Source organism: Prionailurus bengalensis, chromosome B2, assembly GCF_016509475.1.
Source record: "Prionailurus bengalensis isolate Pbe53 chromosome B2, Fcat_Pben_1.1_paternal_pri, whole genome shotgun sequence".
NCBI classification, from domain to species: Eukaryota; Metazoa; Chordata; class Mammalia; order Carnivora; family Felidae; genus Prionailurus; species Prionailurus bengalensis.
Genome location: NC_057349.1, coordinates 71,516,413 through 71,536,617, shown reverse-complemented (window position 1 = coordinate 71,536,617; position 20,205 = coordinate 71,516,413). Strand labels below are relative to the sequence as shown.

At 39.8% G+C, this 20,205-nt stretch overlaps 1 pseudogene; it reads right to left on the bottom strand.

Annotated features, from left to right (window-relative positions):
• Positions 1-13,594: 13,594 nt before the first annotated feature.
• Positions 13,595-15,128, bottom strand: LOC122490491 (annotated as a pseudogene).
• Positions 15,129-20,205: the final 5,077 nt, after the last annotated feature.

Genomic DNA, 20,205 nt, shown 5'->3' with positions numbered 1-20,205 from the left:
CTGGGAAAATCTTTAAAATTAAACATCTTTTATCTTCTAACAAGAGAGTCTATCTAGATTTGATTTTTTTAAAAAGAATTCCAAAATGTTTAAAGATTGGTACTTCAAAGGAAAAAAGCTTGATTACAAAGGTGATTCTACAGGGCTTGATTTACATAATTTTTATTTGAGCTTTTAATTTGTCTTTTAATTCCAGTCTTTTAATTTGAGCTACACAAACAGCATTAGGCTATTTCCCTTTTATCGTTTTTTTGAAATATCAATACTTCAGTGAAATCCACTGGGACCTGAAATAAATATTTTCACACTTAATTAAGATAGGCTACCAGTCCTACAGACCTCATGGGTGAAGTGCCTCAAAACCTTGTTTTAATGCCTTTGACCTGCCTTTCAAATCCAAGTTTGCCTTGTGTAAGGAAACAGTTGTGAAAAGAGATGTTCGCTAGATATTGTGTTAATTTTATTAATAATCTTAATAATTTAATTAATGATTTATTAATTTATAGTTAAGCCTGCAACTGGATTTTGCCTGCCCAAAGAGCTTTCCAATCCCATTCTTCTCCAAACAGACCCTAGTCCTTTGACCACAGAGCTGGGATTAGCTATCCTTGTGCTTCTTCCTTCTTGGCTACAGTGATTGATCAAGGTGTGAGCCTATGGCCACAAAGGTCATCGTCTTTCCCTGCAGTTGATAAATAAACACTTAGGGGGGGAAAAAGTTCTCTCATTCTCTGAGTTACTAAATTGGGACTGCCAAGGGACAGGTTTCCTGCCACAAGGAGATCGATAGGAGAGAGAAACCAAGAATGTAAGACCCGAGAGCAAGGCAAGAGAAAGAATCCTGGCTGCAATGATCTGTGGGTCTCATCTCTCAGCTCTGGTTTCTGAAGGCCAGCCTCTGGGTTTGTCATTCACCAAAGTAGCTCTTCCAGCTGAGCAATGAATCATCTCTTTCCTTTTCTACTTAAAAATCATTTGAGTTCCTGCAACTTGTAGCCAAAAAATCCAGACTAATATATGTGCCATTTTTACAGCACTTATTTTTGCCTCTTTTTTTTTAAATTTAGTTTTTAGTTTACATACAGGAAAACTCGCTTTTTTTCTTTTTTGGATGTGCAGTTATATCAGTTACGTTAACTTTAGCAAATGCAGACAGTTGTGTAACAACTACCATAATAAGATACAGAATAGTTCCATCACATCCAAAAATGCTGACTTATTATATAGTCAATCCCTGTAACTGGGTCCAACCCTTGGGAATCAGTGATCTGTTCTCCAACCCAATAACTTTGACTTTTCCAGAACTTTGTATAAATGGAACCATATTACATGTAACCTTTTGGGTCTATCTTCCTTCACTTAGCACACGGATTGGTAAGCATTTTCTGTAAGGGCCAGATAGTAAATATTTTTTGCTTTGTGGGCCATATGGTCTTTGTTGCAACTATTCAAATCTGCCATAGTAACACAGAGAGACAAAACACAAATGAATAAATGTGGCTGAATTTGACCTAGAGACCAAATGGTTTGTTGACTCTTAACTTAGCATAATATATTTGAGGTTCATCCATCTTACTGACTGTATTAATCATATTAATAGTATCAACAGTTATCCATTCAACTGAAAGATATGTGTGTTGTTTCCAGTTGTTGGTGATTATGAATAAAACTATTAATGTTTGTGTACAGGTGTTTGTATGAACTTGTTTCATTTTCTTAGGTAAAAAATACTCAGCTGGGCTGAATGGCTCTTGCATGTGTAGTTTTATAAGAAATTGCCAAATTATTTTACAGAGTGGCCGTACCATTTTGCATGCCCACCACCAATATATGACAATTCCACTCTCTCCTTTTCTTTGCTAGTACTTGATACTTAGGTGTTCTTTTTGGTTTTGTTTTTTTGCCACCTTAATAGAAGTATAATGGTATCTCTTTCAATTTGAATTCCCTAAAGAATAATGATGTTAAAGTATCTTTTCAGGTGCCTATCTATCCTTTGGTGAAGTGTCTACTCAAATCTTTTGCCAATTTTTTACTGGGTTATTTGTTTTCTTTTTGTCAAATTTTAAGATTTTTTTATATATTCTGGATACAAGTTATTTGTCATATGTGCACTTAATCAACATTTTCTATCAGTCTGTGGCTTGTATTTTCAGTTTCTTAACATTGTCTTTCAGAGGGCAAAAGTTTTTTAAGTTTTGATGAGATCTGATTAAAGATTTTTTCTTTTGTAGTCATGTTCTTGGGGGTGTATCTAAGATATCTTTCCCTGATTCAAGGTCACAAAGATTTTCTCTTATGATTTCTTCTAAAAGTTTCATAGTGTCATATTTTACATTAGGTTTATAATCTATTTGGGGTTACTTTTTGTATTATGTGTATAATGTCCTGGTTCTTTTTTTTGCATATGGCTGAATGACTATTCTTTCTTTGTTGAATTGCCTTTGCATCATTGCCAAAAATCAGTTGACTATATTTCAGTGGGTCTATACCTGGCATCTCGATTCTGTTCCACGGATCTACAGGTCTATCCTCTTGCCAATATCATACTGTGTTGATTATTGAAGCTTTATAGGAACCTTGAAATCAGGTAGTATGCATCCTCCAACTTTGTTCTTCTTTGACAAAATTGTTTTGGCTTTTCTAGTTTCTTTGCCATTCTATATAAATTTTAGAAATTTTTTTCTATCTTAAAAAACTCCTGTCAGAGTTTTGTTTAGGATTTTGTTAAATCTATATATCAGTTTGGAGAGAATTAACTTCTTTTAAAAAAAATTTTTTTTTAATGTTTATTTATTTTTATTTTATTTTTGGGACAGAGAGAGACAGAGCATGAACGGGGGAGGGGCAGAGAGAGAGGGAGACACAGAATCGGAAACAGGCTCCAGGCTCCGAGCCATCAGCCCAGAGCCTGACGCGGGGCTCGAACTCAGGGACCGCGAGATTGTGACCTGGCTGAAGTCGGACGCTTAACCGACTGCGCCACCCAGGCGCCCCAATGTTTATTTATTTTTGAGAGACAGAGTGGGAGTGGGAGAGAGGCAGAGAGAGAGAGCACAGAATCCGAAGCAGGCTCCAGGCTCAGAGCTGACAGCACAGAGCCCGATATAGGGCTTGAAATCTCCAACCGCTAGATCATGACTTCAGCCGAAGTCGGACGCGTAACTGACTAAACCACCCAGGAGCCCCATTAACTTCTTAACAATACTGAGTCTGCCATGAACATGACACCTCTCTCTATTTACTTAGGTCTACTCTAATTTTATTTATTAGTGTCTTATAGTTTTCAGCATAGAGAATCTGTGTATATTTTGTTCAATTTATACCTAGTGTTTTATTTTTTGGTAAAGGACAGTTTTCTGTAATTTCGATTTTCTATTGTTCATTACTAGTATATAGAAATACAATTGATTTTTCTATATTAACTTCCTATGACATTGTTAAACTTACTTGTTCATTCTAAAATCTCTTTTGTAGATTCCTTGAAGTTTTCCACAAAACAATTGTTATCTTTGTATAGAGAGAGTTTTATTATTGCCTTTCCAATCTGTATGTCTTTTATGTTTCTTGCTTTATTACACTGTTTAAAACTTACAGGATGATACTAAGAGTAAATATGGTGAGAAAAAACATCCTTGCATTGTTCCTGATCTTAGGGAGGAAGCGTCCAGTCTCATGTCATTAAGTATAATTTTGCTGCAGGGTTTTTTGTAGATGCTCTTTACCACGTTGAAGTTCCCCCTTTACTCCCAGTTTTATGAGAATTTTTTTTATGAATCATTTGTTAATACAGTTAATTACATTGATTGATTTTCTGATGTTGAAACAGCTTTGTGTCATAATGAGTCATCCTTTTTATATAATGCTGGATCTTATTTGCTAATACTTTGTTGAAGATTTTTTACATCTTGGTTATGAGAGATGTCATTCTGTAGTCTTATGTTCTTATAATGTCTTTGTCTGGTTTGGTATCAGGATAACACTGGCCTTGTAAAATGTGCTGGGAACTGTATCTTCTTCTATTTTCTGGAAGCAAATTGTAGAATTGGTATAATTTCCTCTTTAATATTTGGTAGAATTTTCCAGTGAAAGAATTTGGACCTGGAATTTTCTTTGTTGGAAACTTTGCAAGACAAATCCAACTGTTCAAAAGATATGGTGCCATTCCAGCTATTTATTCTTCTTCAATAAGTTTGTGTAGCTTGTGTCTTTTGAGCCATTGGTCTGCTTCATCGAAGTTACAGAATTTATGGGAATAAAGTTGTTGACATAACTTTTTTTATTTTGTTAATGTCTCCAGGGTCTGCAGAGATACATCCTTCTCTTATCTTTATACTGGCAATCTTTATATTAGAGGCTTATCAATTTTATTCATTTTTTCTAAAAACCTAGCTTTTCACTGCATTGATTTTTTTTCTTTGTTTTATCTCTTTTCAATATCACAGATTTCTGCTCTTTATTATCCCTTCCTTATATATGCTTTGCATTTGTTCTTTTTAGTTTCTTCAGGAGAAATTATAGAGCATTGATTTGAAATTTCTCTTCTAATATAAGATTCAATGCTATAAATTTCTCTGTATGTGTTACTTTTGTTGCAGTCAAAAAGTTTGACATGGTATCTTTGCATTCAGTTCAAAATATTATCTAACTTCCTTTGAGATTTCTTTTTTGATCCATGTATTATTGAGAAGTGTTTTTTTCTTAATTTCCAAATATTTGGAGATTATCTGTGTCTTCTTATTAGTGATTTCTAGTTTAATTCCATTATGGTCAGAGTACATATTTAGTATGATTTCAATTATTTTCAGTTTGTTATTTTTATGTATTTACTTATTTTTGGCCAAAGATATGGTCTATCTTGGTGAAGGTTTCACGTGCCCTTGAGAATAAAGTGTATCCTATTGTTGAGTATAAAAATATTTCACAGGGTATAGAATTCTGGTTTGATAGTTGCATTTTTTTGGCATTTTTCAATGAAAAATCTATAGTTCATTTGGATTATTCAAGTAGTCCAAATGAACTATAAATTTTTCTCTATAAATGTGTCATTTTTTTCTGGCTCCTTTCAAGATTATTTTTCTTCATCTTTGGTTTTTAGCAATTTGATTATGATGTGGTTAGGTGCAGTTTTCTGTGGTTTTATTTGGTTTGGAGTTCACTGACCTTCTTAAATATGTAAATTTATGTCTTTCACCAGATTTGGGAAGTTTCCAGTCAATTTTTTTTCACATATATTTTCTGTACCCATCTCTTTTTCCTTTCCTTCTGTCACTCCATTGGCAATAAATTTGACCATTTGATATTGTCTCACACATTTCATGAGGATTTGTTAAGTGTTTTAAAATCTTTTGTTTTTTCTCTCAGTTCTGTCCTTTAATAACTTTTTTTACTTCAGATATTGTATTTTTTAGTTCTAAAATTTTCATCTTTTTTATTGTTTCTATTTCTCTGCTGATAATTTACATTTTTCTATTTATTTCAAAAATGCTCACCTTTACTTCACAGTACACATTGGCTATAGTAGCTGTTTTTAACTCTCTAATAATTCCCACCTTTTTATCTTTTTGGGGTTAGTGTCTGTTGATTATTATTTCCCTTAAGAATTATTCTGGTTTTCTTGGCTTTTTACATGTTGAATAATTTTCTAGGACATCTGTGTATCCTGGACATTTTGAATATTATGAGACTCTATCTAGGTCATGTTAAAATTCTTTGGATAGTGTTGATTTTGTTTGTTTTAGCAGGTAAACAACCCAGATAGGACCTGATGGCAAGTTTTGTCTCAGTCTGTGGATAGTAGGCCCAATATTTGTTTTTTAAAGCCTATGTGCATGAACACTGAAGAGTCAGTCTGAGACTAGGGCAGCAATTATAGATCATAGTTTAGCTCTCAAATATTCTGCTAAGCTTCTCTGAGTCTGGTCTACATGTGCACAGCTTGTGGAGGCAGCCTGTGACTTGTACACACAGAGAATTAAGGGGTCTCCTTCTCTCAGGGCCCAACTCTTGGTGTATTTCAGATATATATCTTAGCATGCTTTAGCTATTCATTGGACAACTCCTTTCTCCTATTATTTTTATCTGACTTGCATTTTTAATTTTTTCAACAAAAATTAGTAGATGCTGTCTATTGAATAACTATTTCAGAATTATCTTAATGCATTTGTATGGTAAATTTTCTTTCTTATAACTCAGGCCTTATGAATTCATTTCTTTTTTGCATAGTATATCCTTTAATAATTCCCTAGTGAGGGTTTATGGGCTGTACACGTTCTTAGTTTGGGTCTAAAAATATATTGACTTTTTATCTCAGTGTTATTAATTTACCTAGGCTTAATAAAATTCTAGGTTGATACTTATTACCTCTTTAGCACTTTAAGGATATTAGTATATTATTCTCTGTCACTCATTGCTGCCAGTGGCAAAAAAGCTGTCAACTAGTTGCCATTCCTTGTTAATAATAGCTACCATATTTTGCTGTGTGCTAGTGGGCTAAATACAAATATGAACTCACTTGTACTTCAAAACAAATTTACGAAGAAAATATTAATATTTTGTGGTATATATAAGGAAACCAGAGCACCTAGAGTTGAAGTATCACTGTCCGTGTCCACAGCCAATTAGTGATACAGCTGGAAGTGTGTATTTTTATCTTTATCATGCTCAGTACTCTGAGTGTGCTCTTGGGTCAGTAAATCATGTTTTTCAACTCTGGAAAATGCTTGACTCAAACCTCTTCAAATACTGATTTTCCACTATTCTCTAATCCTTATCAAACCCCTGTGTTGGCAAAGGCACTAGTGTATGGTTGTATGGGTAACACACAGCACAAATCTAGCACCATTCACACCAGAGGCTTTGAGCTGTTTATTTTCAACTTACTTTCAGTCAATTCACCTAGAGAGATTTTTGTCGATTTTCAGTCAAAGAATTGATGTTTAAATACAGACATTTCTACCATATGTTTGTAAATTAGCTATTACTATCTGGTGCTCTAGGAAGGAAGATTGTTTCTGAATTAGTTGCCAAGTACTTAAGGTTTACCTCAGCTTTTAAATGATAATCATAATCATAATGTTAATGATAATACTTTTATGTGTCATGCTCCACTGTCTTAAAAATGATTTATATAACATTATTTAACCTAATTCTTACCACAGTTCCATAAGATGGTTTGGGAGTATAGTATCATTACCACATGGTAATGGACCCATGACCGGACCCATGACTAAAGTGTGAAGCAGAGGCACCACAGATAAGACTTTCACATCTTGGCTCCTCCTCCCATTTCTCAAGTCACTTTTCTTATCTGCTCCAGGCACTATAATTTTTCAACATTCCTAAATACCTCAAGCCATTTCAGAGCTGACATTTCTCTTCTCTCTGGTTTCTACCTCCTCTGCCCATCTGTGGAGCCCTGGGGGAGACTACCCATGAGGCTACCAGAGAGAACCTCATCTATGACTTCTTTACCAAATCTGTCCTCTTCTGTGCCTGCTTCTTTCCCACTAAACTGTGGACTCCTGAAAGGGTGGTGGGGGCTGAGGGTGTTGTTCTTATTTGTCTGTGAATTCACACTTCTTACCACAGGGCTTGGGCTGTACACAGTGAATGCCTAACATTTTGTGAATGAACGAATAAATCGAAACAAAAAGGACTTTCAGGTATAATATTTCTATGAAGATTTATAGTTTGAAAACACTTTTATATGTCAATGCTTAACTTTTTACTTTCAAGCACTCTGAAAAATACCAAATGCTGCATTAACATGTATCAAATGAATAATGAACAAATTATTTAAGGAGTTAGTGTATCATAATAATAAAATAATACCCCCATATGTGTTTAATAATAACCACTCTCACTTTAAAATTTAATGCAGTCAGTTTCATGTGCAATTAACTCTTAACCTTTACTGACATTTAAATCTATAAACATTTGTGCAATGTAAAATGTTTTAAAATTTGTCAGGGAACCCAAATGAAAAGTATGAGCAAATATAAACTTGCCATGTTAGATATTGATTTCATCACTCCTGACCTGGGAAAATAAAATCAATATTTAATATAGCAGCTGATGACAAATGTGGGGGGGGGGGTTAAATGAGCTTCCTGTGTGCATTCGTTCAGATGATAAGTGAAACAAAAGGGATCCACTGTGAATTACGTGTGTGGCGAAGTTGATTAAACCTGCCTGTGCAGTCGCAGCGTGACTGAAATATCACTGGATCTGTGATGAGTTGCTCCTGCGGATGCTGTGTGCCTTGCAGGAGAAACAGGCAGGCAGATCTTCCTCAGTTCAGTGATTTTACTGCATATATACAATTTCAGCCAAGTGCAACAGAAAATAGTTAGAATAAGGGTAGCACCAGAAAGACACCCAAGCCGTAAATGATAGAATGGCTGCTCCAGAGAGCCCTGATGCAAGGAACAAGGCAGCCTGATAAGCGTTAAGAAAGGAGCAATGGGCGTCAGGCATTTTATTACACTGTCAGAGCCAGACTAAGAAGATCACGTCTCTGCTGGCTTTCGTAAGCATGCAAGGAAGGAAAACTACAAGCAAATATTCAAGAAGAGGAAAATGTAAAGGCACTCGTTCCACACCTGACCCACGTACATCATGCTACATTAGAAGAGGAATCTAAGAGTAGTCGGGGGAGGCACTACTGCAGAGATAGAAAATTCCATCGTGTAGCTGTTTGTGCCCGTCTACTTCCCTTCTCCATTCAGCAGTTATTAATAAGGATCTTGCTGAGATATGTAAAGAATGCAAAGGGAATAGGTCACATCTGTGCTCAGGTAACCTTGTTCAGTTAAAAATGCCCTTTGCCATGATTATGTTGACTGTAGTTGGAGATTATGATGAAGAGCGTCTGGTTCTTGCATGAACACATTTCCCAACAGAATCAGAGAATTTTATATGACACTGGATTTCATTATTATTATGTTGTCATAAAAATATTTACTTTAGGAGGCATTTAGCATATTTTGGGCCATAGGAATGTTGTTTAAGAAATGATTTCTTCAAATGCCTGCGCATGAGTAGCTATTTCAGCAGAAGGTAAGAGTTAGGGGTGTTTTATTTATTTATACTGTGTGTTCAAATTCAGCAATTATTTCCTAAGGTAATCTGGTATTCTCCCAGGCTATTTTAGAAATCTTTTTTAGACATGTCCTTTAAAACTGAATTATACTTCTTCAGCAGGCAGATAAGTGACCAGGTGTCACTTATTTATAAAGCTTTTTCAGCTTTGATTCTATCATAAGCATGAAAAGAAACATGGGTCCAGAAGATCATAGGCTAAAATATCTACCAAAAGGAAATGGGGGGGGGGCAGTTGCCTCTTGTGGGGCTCTGTATTTGTCAAAGGTTTTCAGAGCAACTAGCTGCAAGCAGGTTAATATAATCACTTCACAAGTTGAACATGAGAACTGGGGGAGTTGTGGGGAGCATTAGCAAATGTAAGTATGATGCATTTTGGATAGCTTATGCTGTTTTAAATAATTCTCTGAAATGTTATTCTAAGCTTAATAATGACAAGCAGCCTCTGTCTTGACAATATTTGCTCAATTATTCGGCATTTGGAACAAATGCTCCATTTTACATTACATTTCACTTGTTTAATTCAATTCAATAAACATTTTAAAGCTTCTACTTAATACTCTTTTCAACTGAGAAAAGTGTATCCCAAGGGCCATGTGCTAGAAAGTCTAACTGGATAAAGCATAAACTGTGAGGTGGTTTCTGGAGTCTAAATTTTATGCGGGAGTCAATTTAAACATTTTTATATTAAAATTACCAATACTACATGATAGATTTGAATGTAACATTCACATGAATTTTTAAGAGAAATCACAGCTTCAAAGAAATTCCATCTTAAAGCAGTCTGAAGACATATACTCTTCTGCTATAAGTGGTACCTAGGGGGAAAAATGTGAAAACATTCTAGGCAGGACAAGTTATTAGGCACGTAGCAGTGGGATGTACACAGAGTCTAACCCTAGTCCTTTTACTCGGGGCTTATTGTTAGGAAGCAGAAAATGTGTTCACAATGAACACAAACAGAAGATGTAGAAAGACATGAAGGAAAGATCAATTCTAACTAGTAAAAGTGCCGTGTGACTGTTAATTCTTGGAAAGGGCCTAGAAATCCAAGTAGAATTCCAACAGGTGGGATGTGTGTGAGAACTTTTCAGGTGAAGGGATCAGCCTGTGCAAAAGCACAGAGGCATGAACTGGCATGGTGCATTTAAGAACAAGAAACCATGTCATGTGGCTGGAACATAGTTACAGGGAAGAAGGAAGAAGATGTATCAGAAGTTGTGCTTATGTATGGTTTTTTCCGTGTTATTTTAGATAAACCAATGTCCAGCCTTTAAAGGAATCTTCCTGTGAAGAATTAACCTTATGAAAGTGAAAATAATTTCCCCATTTATCTGCAAAAAAGATTGGATTTTAAATTCTTTTAGATTGGGGCATAACTATATATGATCACCTTTTATAATAGATTGGGTGAGCATTTTTCCCCTCATTTACTCACAGAAGGATTTTGCTGATTTTCACATACGTGTCTACCACTGGCTGGAAACAACTGGTAAAGATTGCCTCCATACTCCAAAAATAAGATAGAAAACCTTCTCTGAAAAAAGGCACTAAAACCAGTTTTATCCAAACAGTCTTGCTTCTCTGAGCCTCAGGGGAAGGCCAAGGTCTGTCTCAGATGTTGGGATGATCTGAGAGAGAAGCTTCTGCCCTGGGTGAGGCCTGCTGTATTCCTTTTACTAACACATCGCAGCAAAGTTCCTGAACTTGAGTCACCAGAAAACCAGTCATCGTGATGCCACCAATTATAGATAAGAATTCCCAGTATTCTCACAAACTTGGAATAAAGCAAATAAATCTCATTGACTTAATACCAGCATTTCTTCCCCAGCAGTTGAAGGATTTCCATAGAGGTCTCTCCTTATTTCCACTTCCCCACACTCAGAAATGAATCCTTCCTTTCCTATGAATGCTATCTAGGAATTCTAAATTGTGAAAAATCTGGAATCATGACCACATTTAAAACTCTTCATTGGAGTGAAAACAGCTGTGGAGATGGGAAATTATGTCAGTGTCAAGAAGAATATTAACACTGACCCACATTAAGGTCATATGATGACAGATAGAAAAATAAATCGGGGCCTTGTCAGAAGAATTTTGTGGTGTGTGAGACAGGTCAAGAGGGATGAGGTAGGAAGACTGAGCAGGCCAAAGGGCAATGCATAATGTGGAGATTCCTTGTTATGGTCACCACAGCTAAGGTCTGTGCACCAGCTTGCCAGGGTCAGGAACTGAATTTTGCCAGTGCTCCCAGAGTTCTCAGGATTGAGTGATACAAAAGATAAAAAGGCACAATGTGCCTTATGTATTAGGCACAATGTCAATTCATTAATCGTGGGCTTAATAGTCAGGTCACATATTTCTGCTACCCAGAGCACCCCTTCTCACGCCAGGATCCCAGGAATGCATTAGAAGCCTGCACAGCAAGCTTGGAATTAGAACAAAGGAAGGGGCAGTCATAAAGGTAAATCATGAGAGTCTCACTGAAGTCCCACAAAAATGCCCTTTGCTGCAAAAGAAGCAGCAGCATAGGGGGCACCTGGGTGGCTCAGTAGGTTGAGCATCCAACTTCTGCCTAGGTCATGATCTTTCAGTTCCTGAGTTCACATGGGGCTCACTGCTGTCAGTGCAGAGCCCGCTTTGGATTCTCTGTCCCCCTCTCTTTGCCCCTCCCCCAATTGCATTCTCTCAAAAATAAGTAAACATTAAAAAAAAAAAAAGCAGCAGCATAGTGTTGAGTGTATGGATTTGGGGGTCAATCAGATCTGGGTTTCAGCTCAGCCTGGTCAACCTCTGGTGGTCTCTCTTACAGCTTCAGTTTCTTTATCTGTAAAATGTTATGTAGATAAGAGCAACAGCTAACTTTTTTTTTTTTCTTCAATGAGTTTATGTAGACAAATTTCACATCCAAGTCCAGGGCAGAGGGGATGGGGCTTATAAACCTGGAAGAGAGCCCAAGAATTTAGGGTGACAACAACATGGGTGAAGGTGGGCTACATTAAAATACTATTTATTTATGGGGCGCCTGGGTGGCGCAGTCGGTTAAGCGTCTGACTTCAGCCAGGTCACGATCTCACGGTCCGTGAGTTCGAGCCCCGCGTCGGGCTCTGGGCTGATGGCTCGGAGCCTGGAGCCTGTTTCCGATTCTGTGTCTCCCTCTCTCTCTGCCCCACCCCCGTTCATGCTCTGTCTCTCTCTGTCCCAAAAATAAATAAATGTTGAAAAAAAAAATTAAAAAAAATAAAATAAAAAAATCCTATTTATTTATACAGATTTATTCATAAAGAGCTATGGGGGACCCTTCTCCACCCTCCATGTCCTAGGAGGAGACAAGAGAAAGCCATCTCTCCCCATTGTTGGCCCCATGGGAGTTGCCCTTGGAGAAGTCCTGGGGGAGGTAGAGATGAGCATCTCCCGTGAGGGCATCACCTGCTCCCTAGGCAGTTACTGGCCTAGAGGCATTGGGTAGTTTCTAGAAAGCTGTGTTGAGGGAACTTGAGGGAAGGGTTTTGGTCTGGGCAAGCTTCCTGGGTGGACCAGGCCTGGTACGCCCACTGAGTACAGTCCAGGATCCAACTGGCTTCATGGCATCTGGGGGGACCCAGAGCAGGGGTGCCTGGAGCTCCTCACAGCACAGCTCCCACCCAGGTCTGAGGAGATGGAAAAGAAGAGTTGGGGGTTAAAGAGAGAACCTGGCATCTTCTGGCATCTTGGAAAAGCTGACCCCCAAGGACACCCAGCCCCAATTGTGCTGTGCCCAAGAAGGCAGCTCAGATACCAGGACTGGGCACCAGGGCCCAGAGAGGAAACTCCCAGAGGCCATTCTGGAGGGTGATTCCCAAAGGAGGCCACTCCCCAGGATGCTTCGGGAAGGGTAGGCCATGGGGAATGGTCTCCTGGGGGAAGTACCACCAGGCTCTGAGGCAGGTGGGAAGAGGCTGGGCCTCTGGGCCTCCAGACTGAGGCTGGGAGTCATCTTAGTTCCACCTGCCTGGCCTGCTCCCCAGTCAGCATGGCAGTCAGGGCTGGGCCAGGTAGGCATTATACGAAGATCTTGGCAGGGGTGTCAGTGTCCACACTGGCAATGAAGGCCTTGTTGGGGTGGCTGGTGACAGACTGGATAGCCTCCTCATGCTTCTTGTGATAGGCCATGATCTCCTGCTCACATGTTTTGTTGTCCAGGCTCCACAGCGATTGGTCATGACTTCCCAGCATCAGAAATATGCCATTAGGGGCGCCTGGGTGGCTCAGTTGGTTAAGCGGCCGACTTCGGCTCAGGTCATGATCTCGCGGTCCGTGAGTTCGAGCCCCGCGTCGGGCTCTGTGCTGACAGCTCAGAGCCTGGAGCCTGTTTCAGATTCTGTGTCTCCCTCTCTCTGACCCTCCCCCGTTCATGCTCTGTCTCTCTCTCTGTCTCAAAAATAAATAAACGTTAAAAAAAAAAATTAAAAAAAAAAAAAAAGAAATATGCTATTAGGGTCCATGGCTAGTGATCATGTCCAAGTGGGAGACCATGGAGTGCACAGATTTCCCTGTCTGGTTGTCCAGAAAGCAGATGTCTCTGTTGTCATGGCAATGATGATGAGGGGTTGCTTTGAGTGACTCACCACCTGGTTGATCTGGATTGGGCTGCTGCTTCTCCTCAACTCCAGTATGAGGAAGACACTACCAACCTCCAGGTCATAAAAGTGGTGTTTTGGGGTTCCACATCCTCTTAGAGACGTCTTTGCTGTCAGAGAGATCACAGCTGAGGTCATTGTCATTGGTGATGGTAAGATCCGGCAAGTTCCCCAAGCTACCTCCCTGCCCCTGATCCTATTCATGATGAAAACGTCTTCATGTGGCTGGGGACTGGGGTGTGCCAAGAGGCGAACCAGTTCCTTTGGGGGACACCCCATCCACATCCCAAAGGTTGGCCAAAATTCCCTGGAGCTGGGCTCCTTGGTTTTCCGACTCATGGTGGGTCCCTCTCCAGTGCATTGTTAAGGGTCTGGAAAGAGCTCCCAATCCTCTCCTGAGCCCAGAAAATCGAACTCATGGACGGCATCCTGGGAGTCATACTTCCTCTTCATCCTCATCCTCATCAGGCTTTGGAGGGCAGCTTCACGTGCTGCTTCTTGTGCTGCACACTGTCCAGCTCACAGTTGTTCTCATGGCTGTAGTCCTCCTCATGGTCCTCATGGCCATCCTCCTCCTCCTCACAATTCTACAGAAAGGGAATCTGCTCCAGCACCCAGCCACCCAAGTGCTCTTTGCCATCTTTGCCTGTCACATTCCTCTTGGTCTATTCGTGCTTCTCTTTCACCATCAGTAACTTGCTACCACGGAGCCCTCCAGGGGCCAGCGTGGCCCTGCAGCCCCCTTCACTGGACTCCGTGGCCCTGCTGAGCTCCAACAAGTGGCCCAGTAGGGACTGCACTCGCCTGAACCACATGTCCAGGATGATGTCTGTGTAGCGCACCTATTCCAAATACTGTCGGAGAAGGCGCTGACCGTCCTACTGCACCAGCGGGCTATTCTCCAGTGCGACTGACTCCAAAGGGCCATTGGACACTTGTTCTGACAGTTCTGGTTTCTTCTCCCCGTGGTTTAGGTCTGCACTAACTTTATCATATTTGGCCCTCTCCTGCTTCAGCGCACATTTAAAGTCTTGATCCACTGCACCGGGTCTGGACATTCCTTTGCCCTTTCCCTTCCTCCGGAGGAAGGTCACCTGAGTCTGCAAGGGGGCACTTTCCACGTGCGAGCGGGCCTTCTCCGCTCCAAGCGCGTGGACTCTTGCTGCATAAAGGGCGGGATCCAGCGCAAGCACAGGGGTCTCTGGCCGCCGCGGTGGGCCCGGGTTGCCTCCGCCTCCGCCTCCCTTACCAGCTGGGCCCCAGGACAGGGGCAGGAGGCCAGAGCCACCCCATCAGACCAGCCTGCGCCAGAGCCAAGCCAGTGGCAGGAGCTGGCAGCCGCCACAGTGGGACCAATCCCTGCTGAGTCACGGAGGCGTGGACCGCCCGCACGCCTGCTGTCGGCATTAGCTAACTCTTAATGAACAGCCACATGGACCAGGCTATGTGCCCAGTGCTCTACAGACCTCTCTCAGCTGACAATAGTCCTCCGAGCTGAGTGCTATTTCCTTAGCAGATGAGGAAACGGAGGCACTGTTGCCCCTACAGAAACGGTGAAGGGTCGTCTCCGCCCTGATATCTTGTAGCCATCCAGTTTCACGGTGAAGGGTTTTACTTCTCCAGGTTTCTCTTGACTTGCAGAGAAGTGAGTAAGCTGTTCTCTGGATCCATTGACCCTTGAGGGGCAGTGGGGTCTGGTTCTGTGACACAGAGCAAGGAGGATCAGTGGAGTATTCCAATTTAGCTTGGGGCTCCTTATCTCCTAAACTATGTAAACTGAAACACATCACACTGTGAGATATAATTTATTCCTGCCCCACTCTCCAGATCTCCATCTGGCCCATGAATGTGATTCATATTCCTTGTATTTAAATATTGTTACCCTTATTATGTGCCAACTAATACTCCTGAGTTCAGTTTATTGAGTGCATTCACACCTTCCCTTCTCTGTGATGCATTCTTAAGCATTCTCATTGACTAGCAGTGAGGGGATCATGCCCAAATCATGGCCCACTTCTCCTTTTCTTTCTCTCATGGCTATAGAAGAGGCTTCGATACAATTCTGTTTCATCCATTTTACCCTATTACAGAAATTCTTTATCTAGTGGCCAGAATATTAATATTTGCATAAAAACATGTTTTTGCTCTAACAGTATGGGACAGTATGGACAGTATGGGAAAACACTCGTAAGTTCCTTTGTAATGTGCATCCCAACACAGATAAGAAGAAACCTGGCTAAGGTCTCTTCTTAAACATAATCACCAATCATTTTAAAATAAAGATTTTGTTATTATTCAGGTATGGCAAAACCAAAAGATCAGGGGAAAAGTGCCATAGAAAAAAGTTTGTATACTCACAGTTCCCAAGAGGAGGGGGCATACCACGCCATGGGGGGCCACGTAGGGAGGCACCAGATTTGGTCAGAAGGTGAAGGGGTCAAGGGGAAAATGTGGGGAGTAGCCTTTGTTGTGATTTCCATGGAAAGGAAACAGGATAAATAGCTTTAGGGTTGACAAGTTTTAAAATTATCAGGCTCTAGGGGGTGCATAGAGGGGTGTTCCTGGTTGTCTGTTATTTGACTGGGGGGTGATTAGGGCAGAGGATAGTGGCCCCGAGTGTGAGAGCCCAGTAAAAGATATGGTTGAGGGCTGTGGGCACTAAATTGGCTGGTTTGCATGTGAAGTGTTTGCTCACAGGCAAGTTGTTTGCTATCTCTAGGAATTATCTCCCTCTGGGGTCAGCAAGGTCCCAAGATGTCAAACTATCAGAAAATAGACGGCATGGTTAATATGCCAACTGAGTGAGGTCAATCTGATACAGACATTAATATTCCTAGAGTATTAATTAGAGGAGTCCATTAATCCAACCCTTAATAAAGACCACAAAAGAAGTAACTGAGGGGAACCTGGGTGGTCCAGTTGGTTGAGCATCTGACTTCATCTCAGATCATGATCTCGCAGTTTGTGAGTTCAAGCCCCACACCGGCTCGCTGCTGTCAGCCTGTCAGGGCAGAGCCCACTTCAGATCATCTGTCTCCCTCTATCTGCCCCTCCCCCCCTTACGTTCTTCCTGCCAAAAAAGAAGAGATGGTAATGATCATTAAAGGCATCGTTAAAAAAAAAAAAGTAATTGAGAATAACTTAATGAAGACCATATTAAATAAGAACTGTAAACAAATTACTCTAAATTAGCTTGGACATAGTTCTTCACTACAAACTATGAACACTATGTTCTGTGGTATTTATACTAATTTCCACTGTTATCCCACTGGGAATCCCTAGAACCCTTAGCAGCATGGCTAAAGGAAGCTTTTGGGTTTGGTCTTCTCTACTTCAGTCCTGATATCTCCTCATCTGCTGGCCCTCTCTTTTAGGATTCCTTTCAATCTGTTGGAATGGCCATTCCATTATATTTCTTATAACTAATTTCAAATTTTTAAATTCTCTTGATCTATAACCATTGGAAACTTAGATTTTAGGAAAACATGTGTTCTCCAATTGTACTTCTACACCTTTGTAGAAGGTAATCTATTAACTTTTTTTTAATTTCAAAAGTTTTTTTTTTTTTTTTGTGAAAAATCCCATTAACAATTTCCTACCTGAGAATCTTGCTGAAAGGCAGAGTGACAGAATCCCTCTGGTTTGTGTTCTAAGAATTTTTTTATCTAATACTTGGTCATGAAATAAATAACATTTTCTTCGATTAGCCTTCAAGTTTTACCTTTCATCTTTAGGATTAATCCTCTTGGAGTCTACCTTGTATGATCTGCTTTCCTATGATCCATATAGACTCACTCTACCTGTGCTGAGCTGTGCTAATACGTGGAGGGTTGAGTGTGCTTTCACAGGGTGACAGGCTTTTGTTGGAACATTATTGTGTTCTCCCAAGTCAAACTCCATATTCCAATTCCATTTCTGCTATTTACCAAATGTCTGACATTCACCAAGTTAACTTAATCTTCGTAAACCTGTTTATTCCTCCATAAAGTGAGTTCATAATAATACCTTATAAGGTTGTTGTGAGGATAAATGAAATAGTGCGTATAATGCACTTACTACAACACCTGATACATCATAAATGGTCAATAATGGTTATAATTACTATCACAGATATCCTAACTTGTCTCTTCCTGGAAGCTTCCTGCATTTTAAGTAACTTCTATAAATTATTGTTCTCATTCACTGTGTTGATTTACTAGTTTAACTCTCAATTGTAACTTTATTTCTATGTGTCACCACTAAGTACCAACTACTGAACCTAGAATGAAAAGGCCCTTACAGACTTTCCTAAGTTTTACCTATTTGGAAGTATTATAAATTCCTATACATCAGAATCTATAATGGACAGGGCTGCATTACAACCATGAGCCCTTTCAATTCTTTTAAACAAAAAAAATTAAAATTATATTTTATGACAGAATTGGTATGAAAACTATAATCCAAAAACAAATCAAACAAGTTATTATTATAATTCATCATTATTTTGTTCATGTTTTATTCTGATTTTAAAAGAAATTAAAGCTGAAACATTTTAGTTTTAAAACATTTTCATGAGGGGCGCCTGGGTGGCGCAGTCGGTTGAGCGTCCGACTTCAGCCAGGTCACTATCTCCCGGTCCGGGAGTTCGAGCCCTGCGTCAGGCTCTGGGCTGATGGCTCGGAGCCTGGAGCCTGTTTCCGATTCTGTGTCTCCCTCTCTCTCTGCCCCTCCCCTGTTCATGCTCTGTCTCTCTCTGTCCCCCAAAAAATAAATAAACGTTGAAAAAAAATTAAAAAAAAAAAAAACATTTTCATGAGCCCTAAAGGTGTTACGAACCCTAGTGTCTATTATGTGTAAAAGATGAGTCAGCCCTGATTTAACTGTGGACTCAGACCACAGTGAAAGTCAAGGAATCCCAGTGACACTGTTTCCTCAAATGCAGCTAAAGATAGGGCTAAAGCTGTTTTGTTAATAGGGTTGATAAAGCTATTACTAAAACCATTCTTGTAGTGAAATATTATAGAATGACAAAGTGTCATACTGCCTTGAGACCACCTGCTTAAAGACCCATTGTTCATAAATGAAAATTAAGACTCAGTGTCCAAGTGTTCAGTTTGGATCCAGAGTTGGAGCTAGAACCCAGTTCTCCTGATTACCAGACAGTATTTTTTCTACCACACTATCCATTGCTCTTTAAGGCTTTATTTGAGCTTGGTTTTTAATTTAAGGTCATGTTTCCTAGAACCTTTCCTATAAGAATTTTTGTGTTCTGGGTTTATAATACTTATGGTAGAGAGGAATACCATTTCCTATTGCTTGTGACCTTGTTTGAAACAGTTTGGTTAGAGCCATTTCTCATCTCTGTCCTGTCTCACAATCCCTCCAGGGCACCTCTGCTCCAGGGAGGTGAAATTTATGGTCACAGCAGCCTTGGGAGAGGGCTCCTTTAGATAACCACCTCCCTGGGAACTAAAGTCTCAAAGGCCAGGGAACAAAGTAGGGGAAAGGGGAACTAAGATTTGTCAGGTGCTTATTATAAGACAAGATCCTAACTGTGTATTGTATATCTACTCTATCTTTTAATGTGGAAAGTAGTTATCAATATCTTGTATCTTGAGTCCTACCAATTGCTAAGTGACTCAAACAACTAGGGAAGGCTAAATATAACTGGTCTCCTGAATATGCTGGCCCTCTTAGATTATGTCTTATTTTGAGCCATACTTTTAGAGTGCATTCCAACACTAACTCAGTCTTTGGGGCTGTAGATCCAAGCTTCTTCAAGATCTACATGTATCTGAATATTATACTCTCTGGCAGAATGTTGCAAGTGACCTCATAACTATGACTCCAGCTTTGCTATAATGCACAGGTTAATTATATCTTTGTGACCATGCCAAAAGTGTGGCTTCATTGCCCAAGGGATTGTTTATCTCTGGTGATTAAATTAAGTATCCATCTACATTTCTGAGAAATGCTCCAGCACTATTTTGAGCCTTCCTAATCTAGCTAGATTAATCCTCTTTTGTACAAACCATCAGTATTTCCATAGGATAGTTTCCATATGGATCGTTCCCATGTTAACATATTAAAACGGTATTTAGGATGAAATATTTAGCCTAAATGGAGAGGCATTAAAAACAAAGACCAGCTGTTGTGTCTATGTACTTGGTAAAAAAAAAAAAAAAAAAAAAAAAAAAAAAACAGCTGGAATCAATATAGCATTTGGACACATGGCTGAAGATGTGTTTTGTGTGAGGAATGTGCCCTTGAGGGAAATGAACCTTTGCATTTGTGTGCAACTGAAGTGGAAAATAGGGGAGAACCTTGAAAGCCAGGGACTATCTTCAGTGACATTACATGAGTGAAGAGCGAAAGCTTTAAACATTATTGATTAGAAGACAGCTACGATAAAACATAGCATTTTAATTAAATCCTGCATGCTGGCAGTGAAGGCCCAGTCCCAACTATGTGCTAAATTTTAGGAACTGAGTATTAGTAGAACCTC